Source organism: Meles meles, chromosome 16 (assembly GCF_922984935.1).
Source record: "Meles meles chromosome 16, mMelMel3.1 paternal haplotype, whole genome shotgun sequence".
NCBI classification, from domain to species: Eukaryota; Metazoa; Chordata; class Mammalia; order Carnivora; family Mustelidae; genus Meles; species Meles meles.
Genome location: NC_060081.1, coordinates 60138280 through 60156108, shown reverse-complemented (window position 1 = coordinate 60156108; position 17829 = coordinate 60138280). Strand labels below are relative to the sequence as shown.

Below are 17829 nucleotides of genomic sequence, written 5' to 3'. Positions count from 1 at the left end.
GAAGGAAGGAAGGAAGGGGAAGGAAACCATCCTGCTTCTGGGAGCTCTGTGCTATTTGGATGAGAGGCTGCTAGAGAATGGATCACAGGCGGGCACTCCCCCACCCTTCACCACCTGGAGGAAATGAATGAAGGACTGACACCTGTTGGTGCCCAGGTGCCCTTTGTCCACCATGCACTGGGGCCTGTCCTCTTTCCATCTGGAAGAAAAGGTGAAGGAACCCGGCACCTGTGTGCAGCAGCTGGAGATAATCAAACCTCTTCACGTCTCTGAAGAGAAGGGCATGGAAGGAGGGGCTCCCTCTCTGAAGCCTGAAAGACAGCTGGCCACCCTCCTCCCCGCCAACTCTTTAGTTCTGGCCAAACTGAACTGCTTCCCTCTTCTGTGCCTTTCCTCAGGCAGCTCCCTCCTCCTGGAGAGCTTTCCTGCCCAAATCCAGCCCCTTCAAGGCCCAATGTCCCCTCCTCCAGGAAGCACATTTTGACTGCCATGCCTACGCTGCACCCTTTCTCTGCGCTCTCTCCACCGGGCGTCAGTTGTACCTCTCCAGTCCTTCTCAGATGTCAATTTGCACTGTTGACGACGTCACAGCCACACCTCCACACGTCTATTTCCCGCCTGGGGGACATGACAACCGCAGCGGCTCCACGCACAGGCTTTGGAGCTTGGCAGACCTGAACTCCAACACCAGGTTTTGCCACTGATTAGCCTTCTGCCCATGGGAAAGTCACTTACCTGTCTGAGCCTCAGTTTCCTCTGGAAGATGGGCCCAATAACAATACCTACCCCCTAGGGCTGTTGCTGTAATTAAATGAGCTAAGGCACGCTAGGGATTCATCACAGAGCCTGGCACAAAGCGAGTGCTCGGTGTTGGAGTGAGTTTGTTATGGTTCAGAGATGACTATTCTTTCCATTGGCCACAGAGCCCCGTGCAGGGCGGTGGAACCTGGGAGGGGCTTCCTCTGCAGCTCACGGGCTCCGGGTCATGGAGCAGCATGCCATCAGATCTAGGATGGCCCCTGGGACGCCCAACCGGGGCACACAAATGTGGCCACAGAGATGAGCTCTGAGGCCAGACTCCTGGCCTCCTCTCACTCAGTGTGGGACCTTCGCTAACTATGCCTCAGTTCCCCATCTATGCAGGGGGGATGGTAACAGTACCCACCCTAAAGACGTGCGTGGGTACTGTTTAATGCGTATTAAATGAACTAATGCCCCGAAAGCAACAGAACACACTCAGCACAGGGAGAGTGATTCAATAACCATGACCTATTGTTCTCATTGTTGGTCTTTGTATTACTGTCACTGAAGAGGGGCGTGACAGCCCCTTTAGGCCCACGAACTGTTCACTGTCTTATAATCCAGGACTCCACTAACATCCAGTGTGCTCTCACAGATTGGCCTGCCTTTCTGGTTACAGCCCTGTGTCCCTGTTGGCTACATGGGTAGGCATATGGCCCAGGCCTGGCCACTCAGAATATCCCTCTCCCCCAGCAACAGGGACTATCCCAGTCAGAGCCCTTCCCTTGGATTGATACGTAGATCCTACAAGAAAAATAGTTCCTTTTTTCTGTCTGGGTGGCTAAGCTGGGGCAGCTGACAGAGAGCTCCCAGTGAGAGCAGAGAGGAGAGACAACAGGGGTGGGAGGGGACTGGGGAGTCCACGCAACTCCTCACCCTTTGGTTCCAGGGACTGCCCCAGGATCCGTTAAGTCCCTTTTTGGTTTAAGCCACTTTAAATTGAGTTTTTGTCACTTTATTTATGAAAAACCCATGCCCAGGGTGCCTGGGTGGCTCAATCAGTTAAGCCTCTGCCTTCAGCTCAGGTCATGATCCCAGGATCCTGGGATCAAACCCCGCATCAGGCTCTCTGCTCAGCAGTGAGCTGCTTCTCCCTCTCCCTCTGCCTGCCTATCTACCTACTTGTGATCTCTCCCTGTCAAGTAAATAAATAAAAAATCTTAAAAAAAAAAAAAAGGAAAAACCCATGCCCAATTATATAGGCCCTAACCTAGGTAAGATATATGCCGGCCACAGGCAGGGCAGGGCAGGGCAAGGCAGAAGTCCGTATCAGAAGTGACTCCTGTACATTCTGGCACAATCTCTACCATCGGGGCTGCGAGGGACAGTCTACAAAGCGTGTTCTCCAGAATCACCCTGACCCAGGGGTCTTTAGACATTGCTTCCCGGAGTCCTGGGAATCTGTGCCTCCTCAAACACCTGCGGAACAAAGGGCAGTGGGCAGCGTGGGGTGGGGAGAGGGAGTGGGGGGGGGTGTAGCAAGATTCTTGATAAATTGCTGCCAGTTCGACCACAGCAGTTTTGCTACAAAAGCTACGTACTGGGATTCTGCTGCCCTAAGAGATCTGAAATACCCTGATCTAAATGCTTTTCAGGAGAGCATTAATAAGAAGCTGTGCTGATATGTCCACCCCCAACATACAGAAGGGAACACTGACGCCCAGTTCCCAACTTGCAGGCCACACGATTTCCAGCACTTCAGGTTCCCTGTGAAAATCTATCACGTCTCGCCTTTCCTGTCTCCTCCAGTAAACTGATGGTGGTTAATACCTAGAGTCTCATCTTTCTTGCTCTAACCCCTACAGAGCCGCCTGCTTCTGAGCCTGGCTCCTCTGCCAGCTTCCAGAAGCTCGAGGAACTTGTAGAATAGTGAATGAGCCAACCTCCACCTCCCTTTACCACGCCCACCCCGCCTCCTGCACCGGAGACACACATGCACTTAGTTCTCCCTCTCCCTACCCATTTGCCCAAAAGTCAGGGAAAGACCGGTGGGGCCCCCTCCTGGGAACTCCTAATCCACTGCTATCCTGGCTGTGCTGGGACTGTGGACAGAGGATTCCTTGTTCCCAGCACTTCCTGCCCAGAGATCTCCGTGGGGCCCATGTGCTGGCAGGAAAGAGCCAAATCCCTCCTTTTAACCAGAGCTAAAGCCACCCCTTACCCCCACGAACATGCTCCCAGCTCTGCTTGGCATTATTTACTCTACCTGCCTGAGCTGGCTCAGTCCCACCTCCTCCCCACAGCCCCTGCTCCCTAACACACACGCGCGCACACACACGCACACACACACACACACAAAACGAGCGAGTGGTCCCCTAGGAGTACAGAGATGCCTCTGATCTAATAAAAAACAAAACCCAGAGGGTTCTGGAACAGTAACCTCACAGACCCCTGACAGTCGTGCCTTACTAATAACCTTTGCGTATTACTTCATGATTTCCCAATCAGTGTAAATTCATTGGCCCGGCTCCCTCTCTGCCCTCACCCCGCCAAAGCCACAGAACCTCGGAGCTAGAAAAGGGTTTTGACACACCCCGTGCCAGTGGTTTGCGAATCATCTTGTGCAGGGCCAAGGAAGGGTTCCCTGTCATTATCTGGAGGCTGCTGGGGGCTGAGGAATTCGCCAGTTAGCGTCCCCCACACCTGCCCCAACTTCAACTAAGCTCCCACAGCCCTGTGTCCCTCTGGCCTCTGGCCATTTTGTACCCAGAGGTTCTTTGGGGTTCCTTTGAAAAGGGGATTTCCTGTTGGACAGTGGGAAGAAAACAACTCATTTACTCTCACCCCGCCTTCCCCCACTCTCCGCCCTGACAGTATACAGAGGGTCCTGAGGCCGACACAAAGGAACGTAGCAGCCCACGGTCACTTAGGAGTCAGTGGCAGAACCAGAATGAAAACATCCTCTCCTGACTCTAGGGTGCATCTAGGAGGGGTTAAGCAGAAGAAAACTGAGGCTGCAGGGCCAGTGGATCCACCTTCCAGGTCCAAGGCCATCCATCAGTAGCCACGGTGGCACAGACAAGCGATACAGGCAGAGCTCACAGTCCAACGCAGAGGTGCTCAATGAACATGCATTTTAGCCCCTACCTCGAAATAAGCCAAAACAAGAGAGGACCCTCAGCACAGCCCTGCTTTTTAAACCCACCGGAAATCTGTGGCCTAGACAAACCTTCAGGCCTCCCAGCAGTAAAACATCTCCAAATAGAGAGCTTGAAGGCCTGGAAGACCCATCTGTCCACCCTGAGCACAAGAAGGAGACTTGGGCTGTGCCTCTGTAACACTCACCCCTCCTCGGTCCACACCAGCTCCCCGGGGAAAAGATCGTCTGTCAGGCACCTGAAAGGAGGAAACAGTGTTAGCTCCTCCGAAACCAGCCAGAGTCCACGGACCCAGCAAGGAGCTGGAAACCGAGAGGCTGGCATTTAGCTGTCTGAGAAACCTTAGGGAAGTTGCTGAACCTGTTAAACAGAAAGGGCTGTGCGGCTCCGCAGCAGAGCAAAAGGGAAAGTAACACTTCCGAAGCTGAGGCTGCCAGCGGGGACCAGGGAGGGCCTGGGAGGCCAGGGTAAGGAGTTCAGGCTTAATTCTAACAGCAGTGGGAAATCATTGATCCGCAGGGTAGAGAACAGACTGGAAACGGGCAAGGGTAGCTTGTGGTGTACGTATTAGGGGTTCCTGGGGCCCAGACTGGGGTGGTTACAGTAGAGCTAGAAAGAAGTGGATACATTCAAGAAATCCTTAAGAGGTGGTACCTAAAGAATTTGGTGGGGGACTAGATGTGGGGGGAGGAGGGAGAGCAGAGGCCCGCCTACTCCTTGGGCACCTCCTTCCACGTCAGTCCCAGTGATCTCCAGCACCCCCCCAAAAAAAACATACACATTGCTCTCTCAACCTGGCCTCTCCTTGCCTCCGTTTCCCCATCTATAAAAGAAATATGGCTGGACTCAGTGGTCCGTACGTTCTTTTTAGCATGAACATGCTGTTCTGGTCTAATTTGCTCACTGACGTTTTAAGGCTTAGCTGCACGTCCAGCCTTGTACACAATGGGGCAGGAGCATTGGAGGGAGAAACCTCAGGTCCTCTGGGCTCAGAACAGTTAAGTCTCCAGGGGAGACGAGATGGCTCCGAGTCATACAAATCACAAGAAGCAGGTAAAGAGGAAAGTCACTTGGGCCAAGGGTGCAAGTCCCACGGCCTGCTCTCTGCCCCAGCTCTGGAGACCAGCACGGGTGTCAGGACACGGTCACTCCAGCGGTGACATCAGTCACCCAGCAGCTGACACACTGCTTCCCCAGCCACTGTCTTCCAGAGCCCAGTGTGAACCACAGGAGGCCAGGTCACAAGCACGCCTAGGGAGATCTGCAGGACAGTGGGTCTGCAGTCACACAGACCTGGTTTGAATTCCAGCACCATCTCTCTCTCTCTCTCTCTCTCTCTCTCATTCTGAGGCCTGGGGCAAGTCACTTCACTGCTCTTAGGCTTGGTTTCCTCATGAGGCAAGATCGGAGTGACAGTGTCGGCTCCCAGGTCTGACAGGAGGATTCAGTGAGATGGTACGTGGAAAGCTCAGCCCAAGCTTTATCGCAATGACCACAGAGTAGCAGCTTCCACCTAACACAGGTGGAAACTGAGACCCAGAAAGCAAAATGACTCACTGAAGACCCCTACCGCAAACCAGTCAGGGCAGGGGTGAGGCTCAGAGCTCGCATTCAGAACCACTGGGACGGGCATGCGCCATTTTGGTTCCTGCTTCTCAGATGAGGAAGTTGAGACTAAGATATTACAAGTGACTCCACCAAGGCCACGGAGAGAATTAATGGGAGAAGAGGGATTGGAACTCAGGCCTCCTTGACGAAAAGCTCATGGTCTTCCCCATGGATATCTAGAAAGTAGATGTGTACAGAGAAGCTTCACATTTCAGGGCCCTATAAACCTGGAACAGGGACAAATGAAAATCTGGGCAGATGGAGAGGGGGAACAGCGAAGCTACCTTGAGAGGAAACCAGAAGGAGCTGGTGAAACAAAAGCCTCTTTCTCAGAAGCCCTCTCTAGGGATTAGGCAGGAGAGAAGGGGGCTGAGAAGCAGGGCCATCATCCTGCGAGGGCTGGGCTGAGGGCTGGATGGAAACAAACAGACCCAGCCTGGCCACCATCTCGCTGCGTGATCCTAGACAGGTCACACACACACATACACACACACCCACACCGTGCTGTTTCTTCAGCTCAAGAATGAGATGGTTAATCTGAATGGTGTTAAGATCCCCACTTAGAAGAGTCTAATAATAAGCATTCTTCCTAAGCTCTAGACTCCTGATCTGTCCCTCTCCTATAACCCCAAAAGGTAGCTTCCTAACACTGGCTCCAATATTACAACAGGGTTGGGAAGTCCTGCGTTTGGCTCTGGCCATATAGCCAGGTCACTTCCCCTCAACAGGCCTTTGGCAACATCATCTCTAAAATGGGTACATATCTTTGCCTGATCACTTTCAGAATGGGAAGAGCCAAGGAGCTACCACAAAGGCAAGAAATCCCCTGAGGCAACCAACAAAGCAACCCTCACCCAGCCCTCAACCCATATCCCCAGTCAAGCTCTTTTAACCTTCCCTTTCCCTCTGGCCCATGTCCCCTTCAGACAAACAGAACGAGAGAATTCAAGCACCAACAACCCCCACAATGAGTAGTAGTCATGACCATCCCCACGGCCACTGTCTGACTACTGCCCCATGCCAGGCACTGGACTAAATCCTGCACTTGGAGTCTCTCTCACGTGATCCCCTCAATCAAAGACAGAAATTCCACTGGGAATCTAAATTGACAGAGGACAGACTAAATTTATGTGAAGTGATTTGTCCAAGGTCACACACAGAGCAAGTAAGGGGCGTGGTCACCCAGATGCAGGCTTTTCATTTGACCTCGGAAGTCTCAATCTTATCCTTGAGGCTGTGAAGTTATCCCAGGTAACATTCCACCACAGGGCAGGGCCCAGATCTAGGTGGTGGGGGAAGGGGAGGGTGAGGAATATCTAATCTCCAACGCCCACGCACAGCTGCCCCAAATAACTAGTCTTTACAGTCTCGTATTATTATTATTCAAATATGTCCAACTCCACTCTCTGGCTAGAACAGCACCGTCCAACAGAAACATAATGCAAGCCATATATGTCATTTAAAATTTTTCAGTAGTAGGACACCTGGATGGCTCAGTCAGTTAAGCATCTGACTCTTGATTTTGACTCAGGTCATGATCTCAGGGTTGTGGGGTTGAGCCCCACAGTTGGCTCTGTGCAGAGTGTGGGCCTGAGTGAGATTCTCTTTCTCTCTCCCTCCCCTTCTTCCCCTCCCTACCCCTCTCTCTCCTTCCCTCTCAAAAAAAAAAAAAAAAAAAGAAGAATAAAATTTTCAGTAGCTGCATTTTATTTATATTCAGTAGCTCCATTTTATTTTTTTAAGATTTTATTTATTTATTTGACAGAGAGAGATCACAAGTAGGCTGAGAGGCAGGCAGCAAGAGAGGGGGAAGCAGGCTCCCTGCTGAGCAGAGAGCCCGATGTGGGGCTCGACCCCAGGACCCTGAAATCACGACCTGAGCCAAAGGCAGAGTGCCCCAGTAGCTGCATTTTTAAAAGTACAAAGGAATGGGTGAAATTAATTTTTTTAAAGATTATATTTATTTTATTCATTTGAGAGAGCATCCCAGCTCTCATCCCAGCAGGCAAGCACAGGGTAGGGGAGCAGAGGAGGAGGGAGAAGGACAAAGAGACTCTGAACTGAGCACGGAGCCGTAGCAGGGCTCAGGCTCAGGACCCTGAGATCAGGACCTGAGCCGAAATCAAGAGACTGATGTTCAACTAACTGAGCCACCCAGACACTCCTAAAATTAATTTTAAAAGCATATTTATTTAGCCCAATATATCCATCTCAACAAGTAACCAATATACAAAATATTAACGTATTTTACATGCTTTTTCTGTCATACTAGGCCTTCCAGATCTGTCATGTACCTCACATTTAGAGCACCTCTCGGTTCTGATGCTAAATTTTCAGAGGATAGTTAGATCCCCCTTAGCCCTTACGACTGAAAGTATGGTCACAAATCTAATCATCTGTGTAGAAGTTTTTGGATAACCGCATGGAGTCTTCTTTTTTTAAATTTTAAATTAATTCAAGTCAAATAAGATTAAAAATTCAGTTCCTCAGAGCACTAGCCATATTCCAAGTGCTCGATAGCCACGTGTGGCTAAGCGGCCGCTGTATGTACTGAACCTGTAGACGGTCAAGTCCTAGAGGGCAGGGCTGGTGGCCACCATAGCCCACGGTCAGAGCTAGGCCTCCCAAAGCACAGATGAGTCTGGAGAGAATGGCATCTTCTCATTCCGGGAATCCCTACTAAGCCTCCTATTAACGTCTACCTCTGGCTCCTGTGTTCACAGTGATGGTGACAAAGGCACTGGGCACGCCACTATTCAGAGTACGAGTGTGGCTCCAAGAGGTGGGCCACCTGCCAAGGTCACCCAGCTTTGACCCCAGGCCTGTCTGACTTGGAAGCCTGGGCTCTGTCCCTAAAGCTTGACAGGGGCCGGGTCTGGGCCTCCGTCTTCTAGAGAAAGGAATAAGCCTTTGCCACTATTCTCACCAACCCTTCCTTCCCTAGTCTAGCACCAGAGAATAACCCAGAACAGGACACCCAGTGAAGAGGATGAAAGGGAAGGAGGGCAGGAGAAAGGCATGGCAGGGATGCATTCATTAGGCAGCGATCCCAAGGACAGAGCTTGAGCCACCTGGGACACCATCCCCACTACTCCCCCCCCCCCCCCACCATACACACAAGGCAGGAGGCAAATCCAGCAAGGTCCACTGGCTGCTTGCCCTCTGGGTGGGTCCCTGGGGCCAGGAGCCATGCCCTGTCCTGCACCTCCCCCAGGAGCACTCACTCAGAGGTGCTTGGACCAGGGCCAGAGCCATTGCTCACCTCCCAGGGGCACCTCAGCCAGAGTCCAGGGAAAGGGTCCAAGAGGCAGCCTGCCCCCTGGAAGGAGGGGAGGAACAGGCCCCAGAGGCAGATTCCAGAGCAGGGAAAAGGTGGCAGGGAGAGGCCAGAAAACAAAAGTCAGCTCCGCCCCTTTTCTAGGGAGCCCAGCTAGTACTCGGACACCCCCCCCCCCAATGGCCCCACAGGGTGAAACTCTCACTAGCTATTATGTTTAACAATTAACTTTGATTCTTTTCCATGTCAGCAGGAGGCAGACCCAGCAAAAAGTCCCATCTCGGGGTAGACGGACTTGGAAGACAGGAGAAGAGGAAGGGGCAGGTGTGAAGGGAGAAAGGGGTGAAAAGTGAACCCCCTCACTTCCTCCTTCCCCTCCCGTCCTACCAATGTGGACAGACTTCATGCTAAGGCCTAAGTTCCATAAGGTCAGGAGCCGGACCTGGCACATAGTAGGTGCTCGATAAATATTTTTAGTTAACAAACATGGGGGCAGGGCGAACTCGACTGAAACAGGCCAGCTACAGGAGCAGACTGATGAAGTCCAGGGGACACAAGGTGGCTTGCCCTGGGCGGGCACCTCCCTGACCCCTTTGACTCCAGGCCCTCCCTGAGACCAAAGTGGACTGAGGACTGGGGCCACAGCTACCCAGGGCATGCCAGGGGCGCAGCTTTGAAGGAAGGTCCCCTAGTCCCGGCTCTGCTCTTCTTAGCTGGGACCTTTGGGGCGCTCACCCTTTCCCCCATAAACTTAGGGTGATACATGCATGCAGGGCTGTCCAGGGCCATGCCCACAGACGCTGCGGTGCTCTGGGCACTGTATTACCATCATGTCTCTTGTTACTTGGCAACAGCCTCCTCTTCTTAGGCCACCCCCTAAATTCCGCCATCCCCCAATATTCCCCTGACTCCCACCTATGTGGTCCTTTTTCCTTTCCGGGAAGGAAAGCCCAGAATAATGACGGCTCCGGCCCACTCACGTCCCACTCACCTGGGATCACACACACACCCTGGCAACAGCTTGTTACCAATATGACATCTGCTTGTCATTTACACCCCTCCTCAGGTTCCTTGGCCCCTTCCTCCCCCACCCCAATGCAGGCCCAAGGTCCACAGCCCACCTGGGGCTGGCGCTGACCTCACTGTGGCCAGTTCAGCTGGTGTTCTCGGGTGGGGGCTCCCCCTTCTGGGCCTCTGCTTCCCATCTGTGTAATGTGGGGACGAGGAGGATGGATTAAGAGACTGCTTCTCCTGCTGGCCAGATCTGATATTTAGAGATACTGACATTTCTGGGATCAATTTGCCCTTTACCTTCAGACACACCAGAGTGCATATCTTGACCTTGGCCAGGTAAACAGGCAGCCCTTTTGTTATGGAACAGATTCCAAAGGGAGCCTACAGAGGCCTGGGACTACAGCCCACCCCAGACCATTCTCTACTCAAGTCCAGAAAGACGGAAAAAGGCCCCCCCATCCCCACTCTCTGGTCCCCAATACCTCCACCATAAAACCCTACCCTTCCAGTCTTCTCTCTCTGGCTCTCAGGAGTGGCAGCATGAGCCATCAAACCCCCAGATTCTTCTTGGCAAAACAGAGCTTGATGCCGCCCCTACATCGGGGCGGGGCGAGGGAGGTGCTAACCCCAAGCCCCTTCTGCGTGGAGGTTCCAGAGCTGCATCTGCGTCCACTCTGCTCTTCCCTGGGTCCTTCCGGCAACTTCAAGGATGCCCACCACCTTCCCACCTCCGGCCTGGAGCTCCCCTCCTTTACCTCCACAGGGACCACCCATCTACACAGATTACAGAGTCTGCGCTGATCTCTCCCTCCTCCAATCGCTCTGCCATGTTTCTGCCAGATGCTGCTCCTTGTGGGAAAGTCTTACTGCCCCTACTTGACCTTAGAACCCTGGAGACCAAGAGACTCTTGCCATGATTTTTCTGTCCCTCACTCTCTCCCCCCAGCGCGGTGCTCCAACCATAACAGGTGTCTGCTGAAACAATGATAATCACCATTAACTGAAAAATAATGAGTTATAATTGTATATTGAGCATTTATTCTTTACAGTGCTCAGATCTCGTTCATCCTCCCAAACCCCCAATAGACTTGTTATCCTTAGCCCTTTGATTTAACCTGAGGAAAGAAGAATGTGAACTGGGCAACAGGAAACGTGGCTTCTAGAACTACAAATCACAAGCTATATGGCAGCTATCCTGTCCAGCCCCCCATTTTACAGCGGGGGAAACTGAGGCCCAAACAGGGGAAGGAAATGGCCCACAGTCTCTCAGCATCTTCACTTAAAACCAGCAATGTGTTGAGAGGCAGGAGAGATCTGCCTTCACCTCCTGACTCTGCCATGAACTCCCCAGTGACCCTTCTCCAGTCATTAGGCTTCCACTCTATAAAACAACCCTAAGGATGGCTCGCGACTCAAGGACACCAATGATGCCTATGGAGCCTTTCCCAAGATCAAGGCACACTCTCACAACTGTGCATACTGCTTCAGAAGTTCATGAACACTTGAGACCAACATTCTCCAAGGGCAATCTAAGAACCCTTGGTGTCACAGTCACCTTGACAAGGAACCTGTTAAAACAGGCTGATTCCAAGGCCCCATCATGGATCCCACCCTCCCAGAAAGCAGCCGAGTTTGAATCTCTGGGTGAATATTGGAAGAGGGCATTTTTTTTTTTTTTTTTTTTTTTTAGCAAGCCCTTTTTTGCTGCTCCTGGGGGAGCTCATTTTGAGAAGCCCTGCCTTAGAGAATCCTCAGAAGAACCCTCAGAAGATGAGCTACTCTCCTTTTAGCTGTTACACATATTGAACTTCTGCTTCCTCACCTATGAAGAGAGGGCTCGGTGGCTTGAGGGCTTAAAGCCACTGTTCATTAATCAAAGTTCCTTCTGGTTGAGCCACCTGCTCAAGCTGACCATGGTCATGGTCATGATGGGGGTGGGTAGAGACCCAGCAAGCTGACTGCAGCTGCCCAGGTTTGGAAGTGACATCCTGAGATCAAGCAGCCCTACCTACAAGGGAGTCTGGGCTCCAGGGGGCCCTTGGACTTGGGCCAAGAGGTTCCCTATCAGCCCCAGCCTGGAGGCTCCTTCCTCTCTCCAGACTGTCTTGCTCTGGCTCTTAGCCAGCTCTGGCTTTCTTCCTTTTCCTTTCTAGCATGAGTGTTCTCCAAATCTGAGCTTCCTGGCTCCAGCCTCTGCTTCCCTCCCCTCCACATCACAGAGCCTGAGAGAGGATCTCCAAGCCCCCAGACATCCTTCAAGGAGACAAAGCTATCATTCTTTGCAGATGATAAGCTTCTTTACCTAGAAGACTCTGGATAATCAATGAAAAACTAAGGTGACCAGTGACCAAACAGTATCACAGGGGGAAAAAGCCAAGCACCTACAGACCTGCCCTGTCCCCTGCCCCTGATGCAGGTCTGTCCCACAGGTGGGCACCGCCTAGAACCAGATGGGCTCAGAGGCCTGGCCAGTCCCAGGACTGACAATGTAGGAAGGCCAGTCCTTGAGTGAAGTGACCACACAGGCTGGGAAGCAGGAGACCTGGACTGGAGACCCTGCTCTCTAAGAATTTGTTCTCTGAATTTGAGCAGGTGTACATCCTCTGTGAACACTCTTGACTGTCTCATCCAGGGCAGTATGGGAATGATTCAGGAGTACCCATGGGCTTTGGATAGATCTAGATTTAAACCCCAGCTGTGCCACTTGCTGGCTGAGGGCTGGGTAGGCCTTGGGCAAGTTATTTAACTTCCTTTAATAAAATGGGGATCTAATCTCTGCCTCACTGGGTAGTTGCAAGGATTAACAGACATAAGGCGTGTAAGCACGGGGCCTGGCACATGGTAAGCCAATAACGTTAAGTGGCTGTTTATCAGTCACCGAGTGAGCCTCTGACCAAGAAGACTCCAGGTTTCCTAATGCATAAGTGGCCCCAAGCAACCCCAGAACCACGCCCCTTGCATTGGGTATGGAGGCTTTATCTTTAGACCTCTAATCTGGAGAGAAGACGAGGAGAGGGGGAGGGGGAGGCAGGACTGGGGAGTGAGAGAAAATAAGAGGGAGGAGGGTAAGGAAAATCAAGGGGTGAAGAGGGGCCTGGCTCCCCCAGTTTGGGGAAAAAGAAGATGACTTCAGGGCAATTGCCAAGACAGGATAAGCCTTCTCTCCTTTCCAGAACCTTCCCAACGCCTGCCAGGACAAGGCTTAGAGGGACACAGCCTGCTGAGAAGCACAGCCCTGGCTGTCAATGGGGACATTGAAGCCTTGGGTTACCTCCAGGCTCTGGCTCCCCACGTTGCCACTGCCCGCCTGCCTGCGGTGGCCTCCGCCCTGCTAGAGCAAGCAGAGATGGCCCGAGCCAGGCCAAGGACAAAGAACCTGTCCATTCAGCCCATAGAGGCACTGCCTGCTTACTAGGGCCTCAGTGAGCCCCCTTCTGACCCTGACTCAGCAGGACTCTTCCCGAAAGCTCCCCTCTGAGCCCGGAACATGGCCCTCTCCAGGCCTCCACCTGCCCCACAATCCTGCGCCTGGGACCGACGTTGCAACTGGGGTGGGGTGGGGGGCTAGTGCCGTTCAGACCACAAACAAGAGCCACAGGCAAGGTGTGACCAGCTGTGTGACCTTCAGGGTGTCACTTTCTCTCAAAGCACATCTCCCTTCTCTGGCTAATGAGGGCAACGAAGAGAAGGGACCATCGCTAAGGTCCTCCTCACAGACAGCAGCTGTGCTTTGCAGGATCCCTCTGAAACCCGGGGGGGCGGGGTGCGGGGGGCAGTGGAGACAGAGGACTCACCTCGGGAGAGGAGTGGGCTGGGCCGGGCGTGCTGGGAATGCAGTGCACGTGGCAATGGCCAAGGCTTATTATGCTGATGATGATTATCACTGAAAAGCCCAGCAACAAACTCTTACGCAACTTACAAAGCGCTTTCTCCTAATGCCCTAGGACTCACAGCCTGGTGAAGTAGAACCGGTGATGCTTATCCACATCCGGCAGATGAGGAAGTGAACCAAGAGCTGAGGGATGCATCCCAGCTGCAAAGTGCAGGGCAGGGAGCGCCCGAGAGGAAGTGATCATTCTGGGCTGCCAACTGGGTGCCACGGCCGGGCTTACTCACACCTGCCATCCAGACCACGTGTGACCACGGCAGCCTCCCACTGCAGGGGCTACTGTCCCCATTTCACAGGAGAGGCAACTGAGGCTGAGAACAAGTAACTCGCTTCTTCTGTGCTCCTGCTGCTCCGTCGCAAAGCCTGGATTTGCACCCAGGCTCGTGGGACTCCAGATTTGCACTCTTTGCCATCTTCCTGAATGTACTGGGTTGAAAGGTGCCCCACCCCCCAAATCCATGTCTACTTAGAACCTCAGAATGTGAGCTTATTTGGGAAAAGTCTTTGCAGATATAATTAGTTAAAATGAGGTCACACTGGATTCGGATGGGTCTTAAATCCGATATGACTGGTGTCCTTACAAGAAAGGGAGATGACACAGAGACACACAGGGAGAAAGGGGAGAAAAGTCGTGACAACAGAGGCAGAGGCAGCCACAGACCAAGGAACACCAAGGACTGGGGACAACCAGCAGGAGCGACGAGAGAGGCGTAGGACGACAGACTCCTCCACAGAACCCTCAGAAGGAACTAACCTTGCTGACACCTTGATTTCTGACTTGTGTCTCCAGAACTGTGAGAGAATAAATGACTGCTTTTATAAGCCATCCAGATCGCAGTACTCCGTTAAACAGCCCTGGCAAAGTCATACACTGCGACTCCACTGGGCCACAGAGCCAGGATTCTTGCTTTCAGATTCCCACTCAAGAGGCAGCCTTGGAGGTTAAGGGGGTCTGAGAGCCTGTGAGAGGTCACTCTTATCTCTCCTTTACTTACCTCCATGACCCCAGCTGGCCTCAAGTCCACCACGTGTGCTGCTTCTCATTCTAGGTTCTCTAGCCACCCTCTGAGCCCAGTCTCCAAGTCAGCACTCTCCCCTCCATTACCCAGGCCGTCCTCTATCACCACCTGGAGAGCTGTGTTTTTGAAATGCAAATCTGATTGTTCCAGGCGAGCTTAATCCTCTTCCCTAGCTCCCCACCACCTGTAGAACTCCAGCTCGGCCCTCATCTGGCCCCAGGACTTCCTCTCCCGCCTTACTTCTGGCCAATCACCCCACCTGTCCCCCGCATTTATCATCTGCAGCTCCAACCACATAGAACTATTTGGAATTCCCCTAATTCCCTTAACAAGCCCTGGTGCCTTGGCTCAGGCTGCCCTAACTACCCGGAAGATAAATCCAGCCCAAACACCATCTCTTTTCTTTGTAAAGCCTCTTCCTCCCTGAACACCCTCATTCGGATACCTTGTATACCACACATGTCTGCCCCTACACCCAGCCTGAACACTGTAGGATTCATTGCCGTTTCTGGAGGCCTAGGCATTCAAGAGCCAACTGAATTGCCAAGTAGCCATAATAGTAACAATTGCTCACACTTAGCAAATGGTTACTATGTGTGAGGCATTCCATGCATGCCACCTCATCTCATTTTCAGAACAATCCTATGGAGCAGTTGCTATCATTCATCCTATTTTACAGGAGAGGAGCTGAAGAGATGAATTCCCTTGCCCAAGTCCACCCAATGAGCACGGGGCAAAGCCTGGATGACTCTAGAGCCAGGGCTTGTAATCAGTATTAGGTACACCATCCATCCCAATACCCGCATTTTACAGAAGAGGAAGCAGGCAAAAAAAAAAAAAAAAAAAAAGGAAAAGGAAAAGGAAAAGTGACTCGCCCACAAACAAGGCACGGACCCAGATCTTTAGAATCCTTATCCAGTGTTCTTCCTCTTCTCGTTCTTGCAGGATCCTATTCCAGGAGGACACAGATGACTTGCTAGGGTGTATCTCCTAGAGAGCTTTCTTCTGTCTCCCCTAGAGCAGAGCCCGGCACTGGCCCAGACCCACCATGGGGGTGCATCGATGGCCAGGAGATGAAGCAGTAAAAAAGACAGATAAATATACTTCTAAAGAAGTCTGAGGGCATGGGACGCCTGGGTGGCTCAAAGGGTTAAAGCCTCGGCTTTTGGCTCAGGTCATGATCTCAGGGTCCTGGGCTGGAGCCCGCACCAAGCCCCGCACCAAGCCCCGCACCAAGCCCCCACATCAGGCTCTCTGCTCAGCAGGGAGCCTGCTTCCCTTCCTCTCCCTCTGCCTGCCTCTCTGCCTACTTGTGATCTCTGTCTTTCAAATAAATAAATAAAAATTTTTTAAAACGATTTTTTAAAAGTGTGAGGTCTGCTTTGATATTACAGTGTCAGGGCTGGAGAGGACACTTTGGGTGTCACTTAGTACCATTATATAAAGTCATCCACTTCAACAAATTTAGTGAACACCAATCATAAGCTGGGCACTGTGTGGGGGCACTAGAAAGAATGATAAGCAAGTTCCTGCCCAGACAGTATCCGCACTTCAGTGAGGGAAGATGGACAAACAACTAACAAGTTCAAGTATAACTACAAATTCCCATAAGCACTGTAGACTCCAGGGAGCTCTAGGAACATGTAACAAGAAAAACTGACTTATTCTAGGGAGCTAGAGAAGGCGCCCTTGAGCAAGTCACTCTTGAGCTGAAATCTGAAGAATGTGAATTAATCAAGGTAAGAAGCAAGGAACAAGTGTGCTAGACAGAAGGAACAGCATGTGCAAAATCCCAGAGGCCAGAGAGCTCACGGTGCCTGGATGATCTGGAAGAAGGCTGGAGTAGCTGGTTTCTAGGGGACAGGGCAGGGACTAGATCCTGCAGGTCTTATAGGTCAAGGTAAGGAGTGGTGAACTAAGCAGAGGAGGGAAACCCCGCACTTAAAACCTGGCCCTGAGCAGACACTGTCAATGAGTTATTACATTATTCGGTGAAGGAGCGATTTGTCCAAGATCACAGGGAAGACCTGAGACTTGAAACCAGAACTCCCACTTGCCAGACTAGGGCTGCGTGACTATGTCAGTATGATGGGCAGTGGGTCCCAGTGTTTCAACCTATAGGAGTTTCCAGTTTCTTTTCGGCTCAAGGGCAAGAGAATCACCTGTGTTTGTTAACACACAGACTGCTGGGCTCCACCCCCAGAGTTATTATTGATTCAGTAGGTCTGACTGGAGCCCCCAATATTTGTATTTCTAACAAGATCCCAGGGGACCATGCTGCTGGTGGTGGGATAACCAGACTTTGAGAAATGTCACTCTAGATCAGAGTGTATGGGGGCAAAGGGGCATGGCCAGGATCCTTGGGGGCTAGAAAGATAGATTCCTAAATCTGGGTAACCATGAGCTCTGGGATTCCAAAGGAGCCTCAGAATCTAGCCTACTAGCTGCTCAGCCAGGGGAAACTGAGGCTTGAGAGGTTTAGACTCCTACACAAGAAGAAGCAATACAAATGTGCTGAGCAAACAGATAAACACAAAAGGGTTTGACCAAAGTCCAAAGGAGACCCCTGGAGACTCCAGGGCCCCTGAGCTCCAGGCCAGAGTCTCTCCTTTCCTGGGAAAGGGAGAATCAGGGAAGGGGACAGCAAGCTCAGCTTTCCCCAGCTTCTGCTGCCAGAAACATTTTCAGAATTGCAGAAATCTGCTCTTGGCCCCCAATCCTATCACCCATCCACCCTCCTTCCTTTTACATTCCCAGCTCCCTCCCTTTACACTCCAAATCCTGTGCACTTTATCCTGGCAAGCCCAGCAGCAGAGGGGGAGGTGAAGTAATAGAGAGAAAAAACTGGAAGTGGAGGAAGAATTCTTGTACTTGGATGTCCTTCTTCCAGAACAAGTCCTTCGTCCTAGGAGAGTCTCAGTTTCTTTCCATCCTTGTATCCAGTCTACCCCCAACCTACCCACATTTCAATACCAGCATCTGAAACCCACAAAATCAAGGGCTAAATTTCCAAACCACATTTTCACCCAGTTTTTCTATATTAGAGTGGCCCTGGACAAAATTTTTCTCTCCTATACTAGTTGGCAACAAAATGCCACTTCTCTTGCAAACCCACACGCACAG

The 17829-nt window shown here is 51.8% G+C and overlaps 1 protein-coding gene across 4 annotated transcripts in view; it reads right to left on the bottom strand.

Moving 5' to 3' along the window:
* Positions 1-17829, bottom strand: part of EPB41L1 (erythrocyte membrane protein band 4.1 like 1) — a 123994-nt gene that overhangs the window by 104109 nt on the left and 2056 nt on the right. For 3 of the 4 annotated variants that reach the window (XM_045980495.1, XM_045980494.1, XM_045980493.1), the window contains one exon: positions 4087-4137. The exons of the other annotated variant lie outside the window; for it this stretch is intronic. The gene's annotated coding sequence lies outside the window, so the exon portion shown is untranslated. The remainder of the gene's footprint in view (positions 1-4086; positions 4138-17829) is intronic. 4 annotated transcript variants of the gene reach the window in all.